Source organism: Copidosoma floridanum, unplaced genomic scaffold (assembly GCF_036245765.1).
Source record: "Copidosoma floridanum isolate Cflo_tuat_1 unplaced genomic scaffold, Cflo_Japanese_pri ptg000002l, whole genome shotgun sequence".
Lineage (NCBI taxonomy): Eukaryota > Metazoa > Arthropoda > Insecta > Hymenoptera > Encyrtidae > Copidosoma > Copidosoma floridanum.
In genome coordinates, this window is record NW_028321879.1 from 2,485,301 (window position 1) to 2,504,357 (window position 19,057).

A 19,057-nucleotide genomic window follows, 5' to 3' on the forward strand; every position below is an offset into this window, starting at 1 on the left:
AAAATAATGCATAGCTTTTATAACATATTACTACTGATTACCTACAACCGATGGTTTATCGATGTCTGTCACTTTTTTATGCTATCTGTTATACAACACGTTAGTCTTTTTTATTACGCCTCGAAACTATCCAGCAAAATATTTAAATTCAGCGCCGACACAATAGCCCTAATGCACGATGCGGAATCGAGGAACGAACGGAATGGGGGACAGCTGGACGCGGGAATACATATAGACAGTGAACAGCAGATAACAACAAAGCATCTATATACAGGTGCTTCTTCCGACTTTCTTACCCACAAAAGTGCACTTGCTAATTATTGAATTACGCGACAAAGGGACCAGAGCGCCCTTCATTTTCAATCAATTAAGCCATACCCAAATGGAAAATCAACTCAGATCGGTTTCCAGAGAGTAAAATGAAAATCTGCAATCGAGGTAAGCCGGTACAGTAGAGCATATGCATGCCCTTAAGACCCATAGACTATGGCTAACACAACCTGTACACGCTACACCATTAGCCAGCAACAATATTACACCTACCAATATTAAACCTACGAAAGCAATCTTATTGACTTTCTAAGAACTATCCGATTTTTACCATTCATGTTCGCAGGCTCATGGTTTACTGCATGTACAACCCTTTTGTATCGCGTTAACAATTTTATAAGCATACTGCAATAGCCCAAATTGTAATCTTGTTAAAAACTGTCACAGTTTCAAAAGTAAAGGACAACGGGAAAGTCATGGCACTTCCCCCTTTTCCTGACGCAGAGATGTTGAGAGAGAGTCCGCACTCTTGCCCCCAACACGGGAAACGGAATTCCCGATTCCCCAGGAAATTTAGCTATAAACTACAGCTGTACATTTTTCACAAATAATAAATAAAAATTAGTTTAAAATCAGATTTTTTCAACATATATCGATCAGTACAGAGGGTATCATCCGTATGATAACAGTAAAACTGGGGGCCTGAAGTATTTTTTAATAAGTAGAAAAAAAAACAAGACCTAATGTACAATTTTAAGTTTTTTGAAAATTGTTTAAAAATACTTTAGGCCCTCAGTTTTGCTGTTATCACACGGATGATACCAACTATTCTGATCGATATATGTTAAAAAAAATCTGATTTTAAATAAATTTTGATTCGAAATTTGTGAAAAATTTACAGCTGTAATTTATAGCTACATTTATAGCTGAGTTTTATACATTATTATAGCTGTTTTAAAGGTAGTTATAGCTATAACTATAACTATAATTTATAGGTATAATTATAGCTATAAATTTTTAACTGAGATATAGAAACTACTAAAAAACTATTGTAGTAAAGACAAGATTTTTTTTTGGAACTCAATTTCTATAATGCATCACAACTATTGCTTAAAGTATCAGCTTGAGGTCTCTTCTCGTTGTCTTGCATAAAAACAGCTGTATAAATAATTTTTAATGAAATTTCTCAGAAAATAATAGTTGGTAAAATAGATACTCCAGGATATATACTGAATTCACGTAATGATCATTCGTCTCCTTGGAAAATTTTATTTTTTCATCATAAAAATATGAGTTTCCGCTTCTCATAAAGTTACAGTCAATTTTAACATGTTAAATTTTGTTACATAGACTGAAATATTTTACTTAACTTTCAAATTCGCTGGTGAAGCAAGAAATTAGGAGTTGCAAGATTTGACGGAACAAGAAATTATTGATTCAGATGACGAGGATAAAGTAATTGATTTTCTCAACTTTAGCTATTCACAGCTAAATGAATCATTTATGTCAGAGTAGGTGGCTCGGAGATGACGGTAGGCACTCGCGAAGGAAAAAGCACAAAAGATTTAATCTCACAAAGTATTATAATAAACGTATTACAGCAAGGTCAGCTTTAGGCTGATACAGTAAAAGTAATTTAACAGCGGTAACGTGGCTATCAAGAAGAGAGAGTGTATCGGTCGGCTGCCGGAGAAGAAGTGAGTGTCGCCAGACGACCACGAAGAGCTCAAGTGACTGTAGTGCCCGATGTATCCATAAGGCGGCGCATGTGTGAGCAAGGCGGGAACTTTGATTGCTCAAAGCTCACTTTCTTGACACTCCCTCCCTTTGAGTCAATCTAGAATTTCGTCTGAGATCCAATCAACTCTGAAAGTTACATCTGAAGATTGATTTTACTCTGAAGTTATGATTCGGTGGTCTCAATGGAATCATTGTCTTCCTGGTTTGACATATCTGAAATGAATATAAGTAGTTACAATGTGCGATTCGTGTAAATGTAAGTCGATCATTGAATACTTAATATTTTATCTCTGAGGTAATTGTGGCTTTCTGTGGGCAACGGTTTTGTCATTATATCGGCTTCATTCTCTGAAGACGAGATCCACTGAACTTTAACTTTGTCTTGTTGCACACAGAATTTAATAAAATCTCCATGAGTATTTGCCATATGGCTCTTTGAACCCGTGGTTTCTCTCTCTTTTAATTGACTCTGAATTGTCTTTATGTCATCGTCGAAATTTTTCAATCTATGACAACCATCCATTTGAGTGCATTTTATTGCTGATTGATTGTCACACCAAATTGTGACTGGGTATAAAGTTTTTCCTATCATGTTTCTGATCGCCTTGTCCAGAGAAATCAATTCTTGACAAGCATCGCTCATAGCTAAATATTCGGCATGACAAGTAGAGAGAGTTACATACGATTGTTTGTGGCTTCTCCAGTTTATAGTGTCTCCAAAAAGCTTTATAATAAAACCTCCTGTTGTTGAAGAATCCTCCAAGTCTCTGAAGCTGGTATCAGTCATGGCATATAGGTTATCTTATTTTTCTCTGAATATCAAACTCATACCTAAAGTACCTCTGATGTATCTGAACACTCTTTTGACATCTTTCCAATCTTTTTCAGTGGGTTCCAATTGTCTTCTAGATAGGTAATTAACTGCATATGAAATGTCTGGTCTGGTAGCTCCTGCCAGATAGAGAAGACTTCCAATTGCCTCTCGATATGGAGCTTTTGTCCGCTGCGCTACTCCTGCAGTAGTAAGCTCTGAATTTTTAAGTTCTCTATTCTTTACTTGTCTAGTTACCATTGGAGTTCTCTGAGGTTTGCTATCAAGCATGTTGAATCTTTCCAAAATTTTCTTCGTGTATTCTGATTGGGAAAGTGTTAAAATTCTTCGACTTCGGTCACTGGAAATTTTTATACCTAGAAACTGTTTTGGTTCTCCCAAATCTTTCATCTGAAATGTTGTACAGAGTTTAGATTTGATTGCCATTAATCTACTTGCGTCATTTCCAGCTAACAGGATATCATCTACATACAGTACTAGAATAATCATCTGATTATTTTTACGCCAAGTAAAAAGACAAGGTTCGTTTATGTCTTTTTCTAAGCCTAGTTTTAATGCTTCTTCGGTGAAGCGTTTATTCCATCTCTTTGGGCTGATTCGAAGACCGTAAATCGATCTCTTAAGCCGACAGACCTTTTTGCTCTTGAATTCTTCTTCGCACTCTATTCCTTCTGGGATTTCCATAAATATGTCTTCTTCTAGTGTCCCATTTAGGAAAGCGGACTTCACATCCATCTGACAGACGTCTAGGTCGTATTTGTTGACTATAGCTAGTGCTGCTCTGATAACTGAGGAGGAAGAGGTCAGCCTTTTACCAAGCCGTGGCAGACAAATTCTCAGAGCTGCGTACAGCTAACATGGTTAGGCGACAGACCACAAATACTGAGATGAGTCTTGAAGACATGAAGACAAGTCTAATACAATTGCAGGCTGAAAGAAATCATTCAGAGTTGAATTCAGAGCAGGCCAGGGCCAACATGGCTACAGGCAGTCAGAGAGTCAACGACCAGGCGAATAAGGACACTAAGTGTTTCCGATGCAACAAACTCGGTCACAGACTCATTAACTGTCCTCTAAGCCAGTATGGACTCTGGTACTGCTTTTACTGCCAGGATCTCGAGTACCACAAGGGAGATGCATGCCCAAACAGGAATCATCCTAAAGATGGGTATGTTAAAAATAATTCTAATGACAATAACAATAATAAAGGTAAAAACAATAGCAAGCTCAGAGGTAATAGTAGAGGCAAAGGCAACGGTAATTTTAAATTCAGAAGTAATGGCCGTGTAAATAAAAAGCAAGGTAACATGAGTACACAAGCCAAACAACAACAAGCAACCAAATTTAAGGCTATGTTAACAGGTAATCATAAAAATAACTACAGAGGTAAAACTAAATTATCTTTTATTGCTGATTCCGGAGCAACTCATCACGTTGTTAACAAAGGAATTATTCTAACAAATTTTAAAAAATGCAACAATGAATTCATCAGAAGTGCAAATAAAAACGACTCAGCCAACATCATTATTGATGGGAAAGGCGACTTAATTTTTAAACTAAATTTAAATGAACAGTTTAAATTAACAAACGTGATAGCTGCGAAGGACATCTCCAACAACTTGATCTCCTTAAGACAATTTGCCGATGCCGGTTTAGGCATCTATTTAGATGACAAATATCTAGAAATCTTTGACAAGGAAACGGGAAAAATATATATCTCAGGCGTATATGAGAAACCGAACTGGATAATAGAGTTAGAAGTTGAAAATCAAACCACTGTAAAAACTAGAAATTGGAATAAATATCAGTTCTCGGCACAGATAGTCTCACTGGACGAGTTCATGACACAATCTCAGACAGACATTATGGATATTCTCAACAGTCAAAATTCAGAGTCTATGGATGAGTCTATCAGTCTAGAGAATACCCAGTCTGAGATTGGGAGGGAGAAGAAAGATGAACTCAATAATTCAGAAGAGCAATCAGAAGATCATACTTCACTAAAACCAAACAATCTGCTACTGAAAAAAAATCTACATTGATTTAGACAACAGCAATTCAGATGAAATCGACAAAATTATATCAGATGTAAGTTCCAACAACATTATTAACATTCAGAAGAAGTTAGACGAAGGCCTGATGTGGCACACTAAATTGGGACAAGCATCTTTAAAATATTTAAAACAATTACAAAAGTCTGAGGACATTTTATCAAAAGTAAAATTCACAGATTTAATAATGGACTGTGAAACATGTAAATTAGCCAAAATGGAAAAATTACCTTTCACAGAGGTTAGAGTCAAAACCAACAGACCATTAGAAAGAATACATGTAGATACAATGGGTCCCATAAAACCAGACTCGTACCCAGGAGATAACCGTTTTATCATAGTCTTTATAGACGATCATTCTAGATATGCCAAAGCATACTCCGTCAGAAACAAAAACCAGGCAGGTGACTGTTTGGAAGAGTACCTCAAACATGTCAGAAGTTTATTAGGTACAGATGCGAAGGTTTGTTATATTAGAACAGACAATGGAACAGAATTTACTGGAGGAAAGTTCTCAGAGGTTATGGAAAAAGAAAAGATAGTGGGGGAATTCTCTCCACCACACACTCCTGAACTTAATGGCACTTCAGAGCGATTCAATAAATCCATTCAATGGAAAATTAGAGCACTCATGCTCGATTCAGGACTACCCGCTAGTATGTGGTCATTGGCTACTGAAGTGGCCACTCATATATACAACAGAACTCCTCATTCAAGTATTAATTCCGAAACACCAATAAGTAAAATAATTCAGAATCAGAAGTCCCATTTAGACAAAATCAGACGCTTTGGGTGTTTAGCATATGCTAAAATCCCAATAACCAAAACAAAATTCTCAGAGAGAGCACTCAAAGCCATAGTAGTAGGTTTTACCCTATCAGGGTACCTGTTATGGCATCCAGAGACCAAAAAATTCTTCATTTCTCGAAATGTCAAGTTTAATGAAAAAATAGTATATAAAGACATCAGAAGAAATACAAAACTCAATGAAACCGAGATCTTGGAAAACTGGAATTTTCAATCAGAGACAGAAAATAACAAAACTCTACATTCTGAAGACATACTAGAACCTAATCATGCACACGAGTCTAGCAAGGCTAGGAGAGGCCGACCAAAGAAAAGAGAAGCTGATCAGACGACAGCAGAGATCGAGCCAAAGACGAGAAAGCTGCCAGACAGAACAGCTAGAATTAACAGACCAACATGGTCCCACTTGAGGTTGGCGCAAAAAGATACGTCTCCTGACATCAATTTCACATTAAAAAGAATTACCGACTTAGAAAACATAAACTCAGAGGATGAACTGACTCATGCTTTTATAGCCAGAACAAATCAAGATCCTATCAACTTCAGAGAAGCGGTTAATTCAGTTGATAAAGAAAAGTGGTTGGAAGCAATCACTGAAGAACTCAAATCCATGGAATCTAACAACGTGTGGAAAATAATAGATCAACCCTCCCTGGACAAAAATGGTATTAAAGTACACACGATAAATTCGAAATGGGTATTCAAAAGGAAACTGGACTCAGAATGTAAAATAACTTACAAGGCAAGATTAGTAATCAGAGGTTTTAAAGACAGGAGGGAGTACGAACTCAGAGAAACTTATGCCCCAGTATCTAGACTGGCAGTTATCACAGCAGCACTAGCTATAGTCAACAAATACGACCTAGACGTCTGTCAGATGGATGTGAAGTCCGCTTTCCTAAATGGGACACTAGAAGAAGACATATTTATGGAAATCCCAGAAGGAATAGAGTGCGAAGAAGAATTCAAGAGCAAAAAGGTCTGTCGGCTTAAAAGATCGATTTACGGTCTTCGAATCAGCCCAAAGAGATGGAATAAACGCTTCACCGAAGAAGCATTAAAACTAGGCTTAGAAAAAGACATAAACGAACCTTGTCTTTTTACTTGGCGTAAAAATAATCAGATGATTATTCTAGTACTGTATGTAGATGATATCCTGTTAGCTGGAAATGACGCAAGTAGATTAATGGCAATCAAATCTAAACTCTGTACAACATTTCAGATGAAAGATTTGGGAGAACCAAAACAGTTTCTAGGTATAAAAATTTCCAGAGACCGAAGTCAAAGAATTTTAACACTTTCCCAATCAGAATACACGAAGAAAATTTTGGAAAGATTCAACATGCTTGATAGCAAACCTCAGAGAACTCCAATGGTAACTAGACAAGTAAAGAATAGAGAACTTAAAAATTCAGAGCTTACTACTGCAGGAGTAGCGCAGCGGACAAAAGCTCCATATCGAGAGGCAATTGGAAGTCTTCTCTATCTGGCAGGAGCTACCAGACCAGACATTTCATATGCAGTTAATTACCTATCTAGAAGACAATTGGAACCCACTGAAAAAGATTGGAAAGATGTCAAAAGAGTGTTCAGATACATCAGAGGTACTTTAGGTATGAGTTTGATATTCAGAGGAAAAGAAGATAACCTATATGCCATGACTGATACCAGCTTCAGAGACTTGGAGGATTCTTCAACAACAGGAGGTTTTATTATAAAGCTTTTTGGAGACACTATAAACTGGAGAAGCCACAAACAATCGTATGTAACTCTCTCTACTTGTCATGCCGAATATTTAGCTATGAGCGATGCTTGTCAAGAATTGATTTCTCTGGACAAGGCGATCAGAAACATGATAGGAAAAACTTTATACCCAGTCACAATTTGGTGTGACAATCAATCAGCAATAAAATGCACTCAAATGGATGGTTGTCATAGATTGAAAAATTTCGACGATGACATAAAGACAATTCAGAGTCAATTAAAAGAGAGAGAAACCACGGGTTCAAAGAGCCATATGGCAAATACTCATGGAGATTTTATTAAATTCTGTGTGCAACAAGACAAAGTTAAAGTTCAGTGGATCTCGTCTTCAGAGAATGAAGCCGATATAATGACAAAACCGTTGCCCACAGAAAGCCACAATTACCTCAGAGATAAAATATTAAGTATTCAATGATCGACTTACATTTACACGAATCGCACATTGTAACTACTTATATTCATTTCAGATATGTCAAACCAGGAAGACAATGATTCCATTGAGACCACCGAATCATAACTTCAGAGTAAAATCAATCTTCAGATGTAACTTTCAGAGTTGATTGGATCTCAGACGAAATTCTAGATTGACTCAAAGGGAGGGAGTGTCAAGAAAGTGAGCTTTGAGCAATCAAAGTTCCCGCCTTGCTCACACATGCGCCGCCTTATGGATACATCGGGCACTACAGTCACTTGAGCTCTTCGTGGTCGTCTGGCGACACTCACTTCTTCTCCGGCAGCCGACCGATACACTCTCTCTTCTTGATAGCCACGTTACCGCTGTTAAATTACTTTTACTGTATCAGCCTAAAGCTGACCTTGCTGTAATACGTTTATTATAATACTTTGTGAGATTAAATCTTTTGTGCTTTTTCCTTCGCGAGTGCCTACCGTCATCTCCGAGCCACCTACTCTGACATAAATGATTCATCACGAAATTCAAATTCAAACGAAAATCAACACAAGGGACAAATAAAACAATGAATGGTAGTGTTTATTTAAATGAAACCATTTTATGTACAAAAATACTCTCGCAAATTCTTTACACTGACATTTTTTACTTGAGAAAATGCAACAGTGATGAATAGTTTTTTTTAACGCGTATTAACATTAACTATTTTAAAGTATAAAAAATATTAAAAAATATCTAATAAAAATAAAAATGGATGCAATTTTTTTGTTGCTTTTCTTTTAATCGGAATCTCATGAATGATTTTGTCTTCGTTTTCCACAGCATCTTTTTAATGACATTGCCTTTTCATATTTTTTGATTTTTTTTCTTTTGCCAAGACTGATGGTGCGCCGATTGACAAAGCCTCACATAGTTTTTCTGTGTCCGTTTCCTATACGATAAAAATGAACTATTACTAGAAATGTTACTATCAATTAATTTTGTTGATATTCAATTGAATGTGTACAGTATTTAGAATTTTGTTTACAAAAATATAATTATAAATGTAGTATATTGCAAACCAAGAAAAGATAAAATGATGTTTAATCATACGCGATTTAACACTGTTTCTCCGAGTAAAGAATAGAATTTTTTGATTTTTGATTTTTCAAGTAAAAATACAATGTAATTAATAATGATTTATAATGAAGAATATAAAACAATATTGAGGAAAAATTATTGTTTTTTGCATATCTTCTAGTAAAAATGCAATGTGATTATTAATGATTAATAATGAAGAATATAAAATAATATTGAGGGAAAATTTGCGTATATTCTGCATATTACAATAAAATTTTAGTACCCTGTGCAATAGTAATTACCAACAAAAAACTAACGAGAAGATCACATCGTGCAAAACTTAGTTAGATCCTTTCCTATAAGCAGTGAAGCTCGCTGTAAATAGGGAGAAAGTGTTATCAGAGACGACATGAATGAAGCAAATAATTCAGTAGTGATAGTCAGGTCACGGAAAAAAATTATAACTTTTGATGGATAAGATTGTTGATCTTGCAAACTGTTGATGGATAAAAATAAGATTTTGTGAATATAGTAGTTAACGATCAATGCAGTATTTTTAAGAGGTTAATTATAAGGTTTAGTGATCTAAGGTGATGCTAATTAAAATATTGATGGAAAATGAAACTGTGATTTAAATTTACTACGATACGAAAAATCTTAAATGGTATACGAGTGGTCGTAGATCAATTAGTTAAAAGCTTATTAGAGGTGCAGCTGCTCTAGTGGAGCGTGGGTTAAACCTTGGTCTTGTCGTCTTTTTCAGAGTTGATTGTCACTGAGATTTGTTTCCAAGATTTACCGCTAGATCTGCATTTGCAAAGTGATCCAGGGATAAGCCTGATGAGGCAGGGCTAGTTTGGAAAGCTAAGGTTAGGGTATTAGCAAACGTAAGTGAGGAAAAAGGAGTGTAAAATGGTAAGTTGGAATGTGGAGAAAAAGTGTGAAAAAATTGGAGTTAGGAAAATTTGAGGCTTATGAGGAACATCCTCTATGTAGAGGCTGTAGAGGATTCCCATAAAAATTGGTTGCAACTGATGTACGTAAATAAAATCATAAGTAAAAAAAAATAAATGGTATGTACAACCTACTGCATCCTGCAGACGTTTACCTTCCTCCTCAAGATAAAGGTGCTCTTGACAAGTCAGATCATCTCCTACCTCGTCTGGCAAAGCTCTAATCAAAGAGACTGGAGACTTGATCGGAGGTGGAATCTCATACACATCATCCACGATTTATTCTGCTTCCTATACAGCAGCAAATAAAAATTATCCTCCTCAGTCAGAGGTACCATACCGTCTGAGTTTTCATACTCTCTTACTATATGATCAAACCTGTCAATAAAGTCATTGACTTTCTCTTTCGTTGTAATTTTAAGACGATATAGTTTGGCTCTGACTGACGAGGCTGTTATATTGGCTTCGGCCATTCTAAAGGATTTTAATTTATTTATTATTTCTCTAGGGTCTACAATGTTTAGTACCTTCTTGTGATAGTATTCATCTAAGTGATTAATTAGCAATTCTCTAACTAGACTCTTCTTAAATTCGATTTCATCTGAAGTGTATTTATCAATTAAGTTACTATTTTCTATGAAATCTGAAAGATCATTAGTTTTTAATTCTGAAGTTAAGTGATCAAACCAAACATTGAAAGACCCTTTTTGAGTCAGAATGTAGTTTTTCTTAAAAAAAGGTTTAGAAGTATTCTTATTTGAATCAATTGATTTTCTGAGATTGTCTAGTGAATTATTTAGATTATCCAGTCTATCAGTGTCATCTAAGCTATCTCGATTATTTTTATTTGGGACTCTTGGTCTTGTTCATTCTTCTGAGAAACAGCCCTCGTTGTTATTGTTGACACACATCTGAATATACCAAACACAAGAAATTAATATGCATGCATGCATTTATTATGTGGGCGTGTTCTCGTACACGGACGGCAGTGCCTGCCCGGTTGGAATCAACACCTGGCTTGTTAGCACCGCTAACCTCAAATCTCACACACGCGCTCCCTCCCAACTCGTGTCACCGCACTGCGTGTAACTCGAAAAAAAACGTGGGAAGGAGGAGCACTCGCGCATGTAAAACCGAAGCTTCGCGAGAAAAAAAAACTAACAGCCCCTCTCCGCAATGGTTAAGAAGGTCAACTGCTGCGGGAGTTTATTAACTTGCAGCACCGCTTGCAAGTTACGTACCTATAGGTACATACACCTATTCGAAGGATGTAAATTTATCAAACTGACAGCACCAAATTAATAGGAAAAAAAAACCGTACTCTGAATAAGAAAGGAAGTAGAGAAAAAAATTTAGCCTCTTCAAGCAAGAATTCGCGTATGTTGTTCACGTGCATGTAGCTCTCGAGGCCCGTGCGCGCCAAAAAATGGCAGCCTCGCTCAGGTCTGCGTGATCGTGGTGTTCGCGCGGGCTTTTATTATATCGACCACCAGCACGCGCTTCTACTTTGAACTACGCTGGCCGCACGCGGACAATAAAAAATTTAACAGCACTGTGTCCTGCATCATTTGCTCACGCACATTATCACCCTGACACAGGAAACACGATATGGAACCTCTGAAGCAAGACACTCTGAAAAAATACTCACTGCTTTCCTCCTTTGAAGCCCTTCATGGCAAGGCCGGCTCGTCCTCTCGAGAAAAAAAAAGTGGGGCCCATAACCTGTCAGAGTAGGTGGCTCGGAGATGACGGTAGGCACTCGCGAAGGAAAAAGCACAAAAGATTTAATCTCACAAAGTATTATAATAAACGTATTACAGCAAGGTCAGCTTTAGGCTGATACAGTAAAAGTAATTTAACAGCGGTAACGTGGCTATCAAGAAGAGAGAGTGTATCGGTCGGCTACCGGAGAAGAAGTGAGTGTCGCCAGACGACCACGAAGAGCTCAAGTGACTGTAGTGCCCGATGTATCCATAAGGCGGCACATGTGTGAGCAAGGCGGGAACTTTGATTGCTCAAAGCTCACTTTCTTGACAATTTACAAAAGAAGCTGTGAGTGAACAAGAGGTTGCAAATGAAATATTGCGACTCTGAGTTTAAACGCTCTTATAACGAAGTAAAATGGGATTTTTATTTGCTGCTGTATAGGAAGCAGAATTAATCGTGGATGATGTGTATGAGATTCCACCTCCAATCAAGTCTCCAGTCTCTTTGATTAGAGCTAGTAGGTTGTACATACCATTTATTTTTTTTTACTTATGATTTTATTTACGTACATCAGTTGCAACCAATTTTTATGGGAATCCTCTACAGCCTCTACATAGAGGATGTTCCTCATAAGCCTCAAATTTTCCTAACTCCAATTTTTTCACACTTTTTCTCCACATTCCAACTTACCATTTTACACTCCTTTTTCCTCACTTACGTTTGCTAATACCCTAACCTTAGCTTTCCAAACTAGCCCTGCCTCATCAGGCTTATCCCTGGATCACTTTGCAAATGCAGATCTAGCGGTAAATCTTGGAAACAAATCTCAGTGACAATCAACTCTGAAAAAGACGACAAGACCAAGGTTTAACCCACGCTCCACTAGAGCAGCTGCACCTCTAATAAGCTTTTAACTAATTGATCTACGACCACTCGTATACCATTTAAGATTTTTCGTATCGTAGTAAATTTAAATCACAGTTTCATTTTCCATCAATATTTTAATTAGCATCACCTTAGATCACTAAACCTTATAATTAACCTCTTAAAAATACTGCATTGATCGTTAACTACTATATTCACAAAATCTTATTTTTATCCATCAACAGTTTGCAAGATCAACAATCTTATCCATCAAAAGTTATAATTTTTTTCCGTGACCTGACTATCACTACTGAATTATTTGCTTCATTCATGTCGTCTCTGATAACACTTTCTCCCTATTTACAGCGAGCTTCACTGCTTATAGGAAAGGATCTAACTAAGTTTTGCACGATGTGATCTTCTCGTTAGTTTTTTGTTGGTAATTACTATTGCACAGGGTACTAAAATTTTATTGTAATATGCAGAATATACGCAAATTTTCCCTCAATATTATTTTATATTCTTCATTATTAATCATTAATAATCACATTGCATTTTTACTAGAAGATATGCAAAAAACAATAATTTTTCCTCAATATTGTTTTATATTCTTCATTATAAATCATTATTAATTACATTGTATTTTTACTTGAAAAATCAAAAATCAAAAAATTCTATTCTTTACTCGGAGAAACAGTGTTAAATCGCGTATGATTAAACATCATTTTATCTTTTCTTGGTTTGCAATATACTACATTTATAATTATATTTTTGTAAACAAAATTCTAAATACTGTACACATTCAATTGAATATCAACAAAATTAATTGATAGTAACATTTCTAGTAATAGTTCATTTTTATCGTATAGGAAACGGACACAGAAAAACTATGTGAGGCTTTGTCAATCGGCGCACCATCAGTCTTGGCAAAAGAAAAAAAATCAAAAAATATGAAAAGGCAATGTCATTAAAAAGATGCTGTGGAAAACGAAGACAAAATCATTCATGAGATTCCGATTAAAAGAAAAGCAACAAAAAAATTGCATCCATTTTTATTTTTATTAGATATTTTTTAATATTTTTTATACTTTAAAATAGTTAATGTTAATACGCGTTAAAAAAAACTATTCATCACTGTTGCATTTTCTCAAGTAAAAAATGTCAATGTAAAGAATTTGCGAGAGTATTTTTGTACATAAAATGGTTTCGTTTAAATAAACACTACCATTCATTGTTTTATTTGTCCCTTGTGTTGATTTTCGTTTTACCATTAGTAAATTTTTTCTAAGCAAAACATTAAACTTGTTAAAACTTAGATATTGTTTTGTAACAAACAAAAAGGGGCTTCCTGTATATAGTATAAAATAAAAAAATCACCCTGACATGCTATATGCTGCTGAATTTTCCTTCCTATAGTAGTGAATTCAATAACTATTTAAGAGCTATGAAAAAAAGCTTGTTATGTAGCGCTGAACAAGGAAACGACACTAGACAAATGGAATAGGGTTATTATGCTAAAAAAGTATTTCCATGTTTGTAGTTGATGATAAAAAAACCATGTATAAAACTTTAGATAGTTTAACTTGCGACGAAAGTCGCGTAACAAAGTTATGATTCATGAACAGATAAAACTATTGATGATTTGCGTCTTAATTCGAGCTGTAACTCTGGCACTGATTCAAAATTAACTAACAAAATAAGCCGTTTCAGCAATTAATGTATTGGCGGCTAATATTACAGAAAAAAATATTGGCCTACCTCGTGCAAAGTCAAACAAGAAAGAGAGAGAGAGATCTAGTACAAACTAAGCCCCAATGGTAGTCAGAACCAACAACAACAGAAGTGCAGCACTGCAGTGATGAGCAGCAACCAACGAGCAAAATGGCGACAAGGCTAGGAGAAGAGGCAGATCTACAGGCTAAGGGGCTCAGAGACTCGACTGCTCTAGTCCAAGGCTAGAAGACAGTGTGAGTAAAGAGATTGCTAACGCCACTGCTACGGCGTAAGACAACTTTTTTCCCCTTATCGGGGCGATCCGCCATGGCTAGTGGCCGTACCATATAACTTTTTTTCGCTTCGGGGGCCAGTGTTATAACATAGGCCAATGTACAGAAAAATAGTTACATGGTACGGTCCCAGCCGTCGAATCAAGGCGCACATTTTCCGAGAGTGCGAGACTCGTATCGAAGAGCGTGCGCCTACAAGAAGAGAAGTGGATTTGCGTGGAAATGAGCATATAGGTGCACATTTTGGCGACACACAGAAGGGGTACACCGAATGTGTGCCTATGCGAGGAGAGAAGTGGAAATGTTGACTATAGCTAAATATCTGAGCGCACAGCCAAAGCAAGGGACGACACGAGTTCTTCTCTTTTGACTGCAACCGAGTATATGCTATATATATTTAACAGACTCTTGCTCTTCCGCTCTTGCTTGAATGTTATCTATCAATCTCACATTGGATTAAATCGTGGAACTAAATGCTCATAATTATATGCACAGAATTTGATATCAAAACATTTTTTTATTTTTTCCGTACGTTAATTCTTAATTTGACATCTAGTATTATTTTTAAAAAATGTTCATGAAGAGGTGTGAGTAAAGGGGGTGCGCGAAATAATAAAACGAGTATTACAAGTTAGACAAAAAGTTTATTTAATAAAACTGCCGACCGACGTAGAACACAACAGATACGATTTACAGACTTTACAGACTTACAACCGACTTATCAGACAAAGACAATAAAGCTAGAACCGACGAGAGGTGTGGAAGGCACGGTGGCTTACACTGTACTAACTACAGGGCCCGCAAGTATCACCTTGCCTGTGGCGCTGTCTCACACACTATATATACAGCCTATTGAAAAGTCGTACATGCCAACACTTCCTCCCGACTTAAGATAGCTAAGTATATTAGACAAAAATTATAATTTAAAATAGATAAATAGATAAATAAATGTGTGTTCTTGACTCGGCTCCACGGCTCTGGGAATGCACCCAAGCAGTCCATGAGTCGGTCCATGGCTCCTTTATCGCCTATCTGAAACAGAAACAACTTATTAGTTACCAGTCAGAGTCGCAAAAGCTGTTGGCGATTCTGCTAGAAAATTTTTCATGAAGCTCGATCGGTAGAGGTTTTGTGTATATATCGGCCATCTGTTCTTTAGTATTCAGCCATCTGTCGTTTACCCTACCATAATTTACACATTCTTTAACATAATGCTCATGAATTTCTGTCATATGTCTTAATTTACCACTGCTTATAATTTTAGCATTTTGCTCAGCTGCCTTATTGTCGCACCATAGATCTGCCGGACCCAAAGTATTATTCAGTATGATTTTAATCGAATTATCAACTGCCATCAGTTCTCTACATGCTTCACTCAGTGACACATACTCTGCCTGACATGTTGACAAAGACACATACGTTTGTTTGTGAGTTCTCCATGCCACTGAGTCTCCAAAGATTTTAATTACGTAACCACTTGTGGTCAGAGACCCTTTACAGTCGCCAAAACTGGCATCGGAGAATGCTTCCAGCCCTTGCTGCCTTCCACAATATCTTAGACCATAAGATTTTGTCCCTGCCAGATACCGAAACACTCTTTTAACCATATTCCAGTCTTCGTTAGTCGGACTTATTTGATGCCTGCTCAGCACATTCACTGCATAGCTTATATCCGGACGTACAGTATTGGCAGCATATAATAAGCTCCCAACAGCCTCCCGGTAGGGAACGCTTTCAGTCGATCTGGACTCATTCAAGTCAATCTGCCTTTCTGATTGCTCTCTTTGTTTTCTTTGTTGATTTAACACGTGACCTGTGACCATCGAAGTTTTCACTGGCTTAGAATCATCAAACCCAAACTTTTTAAGTATCTTATTTATGTAATTGGTCTGGGTTAAAGTTAGAACTTGGTTTTCTCTGTCTCTTCTGACTTTAATGCCTAAAAACGATTTAACTTCTCCTAGGTCAGTCATTTCAAACTCACTTTGCAGTCTTTCCTTCACAGACTTCAATTTGCCAGAATCATTACTTGCTATAAGCATGTCATCAACATAGAGAACCAATATCAGGATTTTATCTGCCTCATGCCAAGTAAACAGGCAAGGTTCCAAGATATGAGATCTCAGACCTATTTTCGTTGCTGCCTCAGAGAATTTTTCATGCCATTTTTTCGGACTGACTTTAAGGCCGTAGAGGGCTCTCTGAAGCTTGCATACCTTGCTTTGTTTTTCCAGATCGGAACAGACCAAACCTTCTGGTAACTCCATATATATCTCGTCGTCAAGAGTACCATTTAAAAATGCCGTTTTAACGTCAAGCTGACATGTATCTAAATTTAATTTATTGATTACAGCCAAAGCAGTCCTTATTAAAGTCAGTCTTGACACCGGGGCGTAAGTCTCCGTAAGATCATACTCATTTTTATCTTTACAACCCCGTATTACCAGCCGTGCTTTGTGTTTCTCACATCCTTGAGCATCTACCTTTTTCTTAAGAACCCATCGAGAATCGATGATATTCGGTCGTTTACCATTTACCAGTCCTGCAGGTCTGTTTACCAACTTCCAGACTTGATTCTTTGCCATTGAGTCAAGTTCTTCTTGGATGGCTTGATTCCAGCCTTCTTTATCCACAGCCTTCATTGCTTCTTTATATGAAGCTGGATCTTTATTTATTTCTGCCAGCAAAGAGTAGTAAACTAGATCTTCCACATAAATGGCATTATTTCCTGACGTTTCAGTATCACCGTTCTTAAAGATTAAGTCTTTTGTTAATTCTTCCCCGAGAGCTAAGCCCGCAAAGCTGACGTCCTTTACACGACTTTCTTGGACCAAGTTGGCCTCCATTGTTTCTGTCAGCCTTTTCGGCCTTCCTCTTTTCCGTTGTACCACCGGGGGCGCTTCCTCCGATGAGACTGTCTCTTCTCTTTCCTTTTCGAATTTTAAGAACCACTCGTCTAATTTAATATCTACAGTCACATTTTCCCAGTTTTTAATTGAATTTTTACCAAAAACGTCTCCATACACAAAACGCTCGTTAAATCTGACGTCCCGACTTTCATAAAACTTTTCTTCGTCCGGACAAAGCAGACGATACCCTGTCGGCGTGTATCCTACCATAATTGCTCGTTTTCCTTTTGCATGGAATTTAGTTTCAGTGTTTCTCTGAACTCTCAAATACGCGATGCAGCCGAATCTTTTCATCTGACTTAGGTCTGTCCTTTTATTCGGAGCCAGCTTCATTAAAGGGATTTCCATGTTATTTGAGCGATGTGGAGTACGATTGTACGCAAATACAGCTGCGTTTAGTGCCAAGTCCCACATGTTTTCCGGGAGTCCTAAATCACATATCAGAGCTCGGACTTTCATTTGAATTGTTTTGTTTAGCCTTTCTGACGTGCCATTATGTTCAGGGGTATCCGGACAACTCAGTTGGAGTTCAGCTCCAAGGTCATTTAATATTTTTTGCACGGAGCCTTCCGTGTACTCGGTACCCTGATCAGACCTCAGATAACACACTTTAGCTTCAAACCCAAGAAGATTTCTACAGCCTATAATAAAATTATCTAAACATTCACCCGTATCACTTTTGTTTTTCATCGGGTAAGCAATTGCAAATTTTGAATAATCATCAATAAATACCGAAATAAATCTGTATCTTTTTGGGTAAGAGGGTGGACTAATAATTCCCATTGTATCTGAATGAATTATTTGTAGAGGTTGGGATGCTCGTTCGCGTACCGAAGGGAAAGGCAGTTTTTGGGATTTTGTTCTGATACACACATCACAAGTCTTAATCACATCATCAAATACGGCTTCTTTCAGACTTTTTACTTCCGGATAGTTTTTCTGCAGTTTCCTTAGATACCCCAACGAAGCATGGCCCAGTCTGACATGCCACAGCATGGCCCCGTTGTTATCTTTGAATTTTTTTATTATTTTCGCTAAACGGACTTTGAATGTCTTTTATTTCTTCGGTCAGGACTTTTCCGACTTCATAAAATTTTCTGTCATTTATTAAAAATACATCTTCAAAACTGTCATTATTAAACTTACCGACCGAGCTCTCTGAATTTTCCGACTTATTATTTAATTTTATATCTGCAGTTGAATTTTCAGGTATAGTGTGTGCTTTTGACTCAGCCGTCAAGACTTTCATTCTTTTGTTGTCCGACTTAACAAATTCAACCATCCAATAGGGTTTTTCATATATTCCCGATATCCAGACATTTTCAGTATTAGGATCGAAAATACTAATCTCCTTGTCATCTAAATAGATTGACAAGCCCATATCAGCAAATTTCCGAAGCGACAATAAATTCATGATCAAGTCGCGAGCACACACCACTCCCTGCAACTCAACGTCGTTATTGCAATTTTTAAGCAGCAAATTTTCCACTCCCTCCGTTTTCAAGTCTGCGGATGAGTCTGAGTTTGCACATTTTATTTTACCAATTTTGTTTCTGTCAATATTTGTAAATAATTTTTCTGACTTCGCAAAATGATCAGTAGCTCCCGAATCAGCGATAAATTTAATTTTATTTTTTCCATCCGATTCTGAATTATTTACCCAACCTGCAGAGTTTGAAAACAGAG

The 19,057-nt window shown here is 36.9% G+C and overlaps 1 protein-coding gene across 2 annotated transcripts in view; it reads left to right on the plus strand.

Annotated features, from left to right (window-relative positions):
- Window positions 1-378: 378 nt before the first annotated feature.
- Window positions 379-19,057, plus strand: part of LOC106645653 (Suppressor of variegation 3-9) — a 113,936-nt gene continuing 95,257 nt past the window's right edge. Inside the window, exon 1 of one of the 2 annotated variants that reach the window (XM_089595229.1) lies at window positions 379-438. The gene's annotated coding sequence lies outside the window, so the exon portion shown is untranslated. The remainder of the gene's footprint in view (window positions 439-19,057) is intronic. The other variant, XM_089595222.1, reaches the window with a different exon arrangement.